Source organism: Corylus avellana, chromosome ca8, assembly GCF_901000735.1.
Source record: "Corylus avellana chromosome ca8, CavTom2PMs-1.0".
Lineage (NCBI taxonomy): Eukaryota > Viridiplantae > Streptophyta > Magnoliopsida > Fagales > Betulaceae > Corylus > Corylus avellana.
Window position 1 is genome coordinate 11659515 of NC_081548.1, and position 5346 is coordinate 11664860.

Consider the following 5346-nt stretch of genomic DNA (forward strand, 5'->3'; position numbering starts at 1 on the left):
ATTCAGTCATTTCTTTTATATTATTTAAATTTCTGTTCATATTTCTAGCGGTAAGGACCATTTGATGTCATCCCCGAAATATGCATTATTTACATTCAGTTATTTCTTTTATGTCATTTAAATTTCTGTTCATATTTCTGGCGGTAAGGACCATTTGATGTCATCCCCGAAATATGCATTATTTACATTCAGTTATTTCTTTTATGTCATTTAAATTTCTGTTCATATTTCTGGCGGTAAGGACCATTTGATGTCATCCCCGAAATATACATTATTTACATTCAGTTATTTCTTTTATGTCATTTAAATTTCTGTTCATATTTCTGGAGGTAAGGACCATCATCCCCGAAATATGCATTATTTACATTCAGTTATTTCTTTTATGTCATTTAAATTTTGATTCATACTTTGGTAGGTACGGACCATTGGTCTCATCTCCCAAAATATGAGTCATGTTTTATATATATTATTTATAATACTAGTTTGTATTTAGTGATACTGGCCATTAGCCTCATCACCAAAAATGAATTCAGGCATAAAGCTAGTTATAAGTAACTATCTTAGATTAATATAATAAAATGAGTAAGTAAAGATGAAGTGACGGATAATAAATAAATATAAAAGATGAGGATCTTTAAACAATGATATTATTGGAGAATGAACTAAGTATTGTTTGTATGTATGTATTATATGCAGAAGTGGAGCAGAATACTACACTAAGGAGAGTAAGTATGGATATACTTACTGAGTACTAGCTTTGTTTTATTGTTATAGGAATTCTTATTTTGTCTTATTGTTATAGGAATTCTTATTTTGTCTTATTGATATAATTTTGCAATACAACTACTGCATAATGTGTCTAATAAAATGGGCTGATAAGATAGCCACCTTAAGAACAAGCTGGGTGGATTGCCGCGAGGAACTGTCGGTATCTCAGTGGATGTGGGTATATAACCGTCCAACAGGCCTAATATATAACTAAGCTGGGGCGGTGTAGTTGCCAGCACCAAACAGGTAAACCTCTAAAGTGTGAGGGACATAACGGACGTAAGCGGGCTGAGAGCTCATGAGAAGAGGTTTGAAGAAAGATTATCATAAAACACAAACTAATCTGTCATTACGCTGCATTCACAACTCATTCATTATTATATATTTTAATCTTTAATCTTATTTGTTCAAACTAGTCTTTTTAGTCTTTATATCTAGGAAAATAGATTACTCACTTGTTTGCCTATGTAAATATGATAACGTCATCTTTACATAGATCTTGATGCAGGAATAGAAAGTGAGGACAATGGTCCTTTTACTGGTTTTGATGGTTGATAGACCATCTGCTGCATGATTTATGCTTACTCTATGGAGCAAGTCTCATTTATGTTCATCGCTTTTATTATGTATGGTGATGTGTGTAAACTTAATAGATATTACTATGTTAATTTAGGTGCCGTCTGTGGCATATATTTGGTACACCTAGTGTGTACATATGTTGTAATGAAAACCATGTTTCTATTTTATTTAATAATATATCACCTCGAGGTATTTCAGTCAGCTCAACTGTGTTGTGTAACTTATTCCTAGGTCATAGAAAAAGAAAAAAAATATACATACTCCGCTGTAAGATTGTATTTTCTAAAGTTGCAGCGTCACGACTTCGATATTTGCTAGTTCAAATATCGGGGCGTTACATTCTCTATCTTGATGTCCTCAATTTGCTCGTGTGGTAGCTCTAACAGACTTCTCTCCTGGCCTCTTAGTGTTTCAGGAATAAGAGCTGATGTTGAAGAAATCTCAGTGCTCTCTTCTTTTCCCTGATGTGACTCTTGTGGAACTTCGGCTTGCTCTTCCTTCTCCTCTTCCACTTGATTTTCCGCCACCTCTTCGCTCCTCAATGTGGTAATTGCTTGCTCATGATAGAAGGGTGCACTCTTCCTGCATGTCCTATTCATTGGGGTGTTCCATCTACTGCCTTTGACATTCTTCTTCTTGGTATTCTTGAGGCCAATTGATGGGAGGTGGCGCCTCTTTATGATAATGTTGGGACAACTTGATGAGAGATGACTCCTGATCTGCAGTTGAAAACATGGGACAAGTCTTAGTGGTGTGGTCAATATGGGAACATATGGCATATACCTTGACTTGTGTAACTTGTTGAACAGGAGCATTGCTATGATTAGTCATAGCTTTCATGAACATGTCCAGCGTTTTCTCCATGGCAGCCATTTGAGCCTGAATTCAACCATTGGTGCTCTCTTCATGTATGCCTTTTCCTTTGAATCCTTGTCTCCCTTTAGATGGGAATTGTTGGGAGTGCTCACTCAATGTCTTGAAGAGCTCCATGGCTTCCTCACTGCTTTTCTCCATCAACATGCTATCACAAGCTAAATCTACAAGACTCTTGTTAGGATCATTTAAACCCTCATAGAATGCCAATACCTGATCGTCTTGAGATATATTGTGATGAGGGCATCTGAGAAGTAGCTCATTAAAGTGTTCCCATGCCTCAAAGAAAAGGTCTCCATCTCTTTGCTGGAAAGTCATAATTTTCCTTCTCAATTGCCTTGTCTTGTGAGCTGGGAAATACTTCTTTAAAAACTTTGTTGCCATCTCATCCCAAGTATGAATAGAACCTGTGGCCAAAGAATTGTTCCATATCTTAGCATTATCTTTTAAAGAAAAAGGGAAGAGGATTAACCTGATTTCTTCTGGAGTTAAACCCTGAACATTTTGAGTCCTGCAGAGATCACAGACTTCTCAAATATGCCAATATGGATTCTCTGTAGGTGTGCCTTTATAGTGTGGAATCATATTGAGAAACGGAGATAAATCATAACTACTCTGCACAATGGGCTGGAAATTAATGCATGATGGCTGGTTGAGGATCTGGGAGCTGAATGAACTTTCCATAGGTCTTCGCATCGGAGGTGTAGTGTTTCTCAACATGATTAAAACAAAAAGAAAATGAAATAACAAAATAAAAAGAAAAATAAAAATAAAAATAAAATAAATAAATCAAATCTGTAATTACTGCAGTAACTGTGATGCTCTCTGGATGTGCGATCGATCGCACCGTGAGTTCGCTCGATCGTACTGGTGCGCTCGATTGCCCTGGTTGGGTGATCGATCGCACCTCCAGAGGCAAAACAGGAACTGCAGAAAAAACTATAAAAACAGAAAAATTTAAAACAAAAATAAACTAAGAAAAATAATTCCAAACAAAATCAAACAATCCCCGGCAACGGCGCCAAAAACTTGTTGTGCAAAAATCTACCTAAATTAATAGGTGAATAATTGTACGTTTTACCTGCAAGTGTACAAGGTCAACATAGTAGTATATGGTGCAAGTACAAGATCATTCCCACGAGGATTACTGAATTTCCATTTAAAAATAATTTCCTTAAGTAAAATAGAGATTGATTGAGTTGATAATGATAAAAGGTAGGGCTTTGATATCCACCACTAATTATATTAAGCTAATATATCAATATGCCAAAGCTAGGATCAAGTTATGCATATCTAATGTTTGTCAACCTAAGGGCATGGGTGTATACTCTAACTCTTTTCTTTCCTAAAGGATTTAGCATGGTATATACTAAGTTGTTCTTTAGAAAAGCATATGTTCTATGGAAATCGACAAGCACACGAGGCCTAGGGCATGGGTGTATACTCCCGGTTCCATATGTTGATTAACCCAAGAACCCGGTGTGGATTTCTTTTGTTACTTATGTTAAACCCAGGACTCGGTCATCTAAATTGATCTAACTAACTAGCCCATACCACATGCACATGTTGATCAGGCACACACATATGAGGAATTCATGCAAGCAGGTATGAATCAAATTAAATAGCACAACAAGATCATCACAAAGGCACCAATATTGAAATATTAATAAAACATAATTAGGGCTTCAATCTAGCCCTACTAAATAAATTAGCTACACATAGAGTTGATGTTAAACATCTTCATAAAATAAAAAGAAAAGAAAAGAAAAGAAAAGAATAAACCCGAGACTTGAACTTCTAGAGCTCCTCTTCTTCTCCTTCCAAAGTATATCTATTTAGAGGCTTAAAGGTCTATTTATAGGCTTTAGAAGTCCTAGACAAATTAGTAAACCTAGGGATTTCGTAGGGTTTTGAGACCTATTACGATTTGGATTTGGAAAACCCTAATATAGAAAGAATGTCAATCTAGCCGCCACTTGATAAGTCTCCAGCGCACAGATGCGCTCGATCGCAGCCCATGTGCGCTCGATCGCAAGTCTGCGATCGATCCTTCTTCTAACATGCGCTCGATCGCTCCTGGCCTGCTTGATGCTGGGTCCTCTCGAGTATTGCGCTCGATCGCAGGTGCCCTGCGATTGATCGTAGTACCAGGGAACTCCAATTGTCTCCATCTTCCCTTTTGAGCCCAAATCACCTAGTTTTGCTTCATTTTCTTCCAAAAGCCTGTAAAAGTATGAAAAACACAAAAAAGAATTAAAACGGCCTAATTAACTAAAACCAAAGGATTAAAACATGCAAGTTAATGGCTGAAAATATGAATATTTTAGCACTTATCAGTTCTCCTCTCCGGCCACCGTACCACCACTTTCTCACCACACAACCATACAACATATTTATTCACATCACACACCAGTCCCCCCCCCCCTCCAACCTCCAATTTTTTCATCATTTTTGCAAATTGTGGGTGTTTCTCCACCCACATTTGCTTCTGTGGTTGGATTTTCGTGTTTTGCAGGGGTTTTGGGCAGTTGTTGCTTTGCCTCAGCCACCTTAGTCATCACAATGCACACCAGGTGTTCAACAAAAGTCCCCAATCAGGCTCATCATGCCAAGAACTCGAGCTTTGTCCTCTCGGGGGTCTGATGCCCAAGTCACTTCTCCCCTTCCCACTTTTGAGGAGCGGGATTTGCTGTTTGAGACAACTTTTGCCATAAGAGAAGATTTTCAAAACCTTGAGGCAACTCAATGGGCGGTCGCAGAGTTCAAGCGTCGGGGGCTCAAGAAGCTTTTCAAGCCGGTCACCTCCACTGTCTACAGAAGATTGGTGATCGAGTTTTATACCCACCTATCTCATGACTGCAACAAGATGGCTGCCCTCTCTTCCACAGTGCAGGGCCGAGCGGTTGACGTGACAAGGGCCGACATTGCCGCTGCCCTCCAATGTAATGTTGAGCACCCTCCAGAAGCAACACAACTTGCTGAGCAACCACCCAGATTCTATGTGGCGGAAATAATTGAGGACATGTGCCAAGGCCAATATGCCGACACCCATCATAATGCTGGCATCCGGTCCAAGCTACCTCAATGGCTCTGGTTTGTGGACTTCATACTGCACTGCAATGCTTT

The 5346-nt window shown here is 38.6% G+C and overlaps 1 non-coding gene across 1 annotated transcript; it reads left to right on the top strand.

Annotated features, from left to right (window-relative positions):
- Window positions 1–2449: 2449 nt before the first annotated feature.
- On the top strand, window positions 2450–2557 carry LOC132191207 (small nucleolar RNA R71). Its single transcript, XR_009441235.1, has one exon. It is a non-coding gene; the product is annotated as a small nucleolar RNA R71 (small nucleolar RNA).
- The last annotated feature ends 2789 nt before the right edge of the window (window positions 2558–5346 follow it).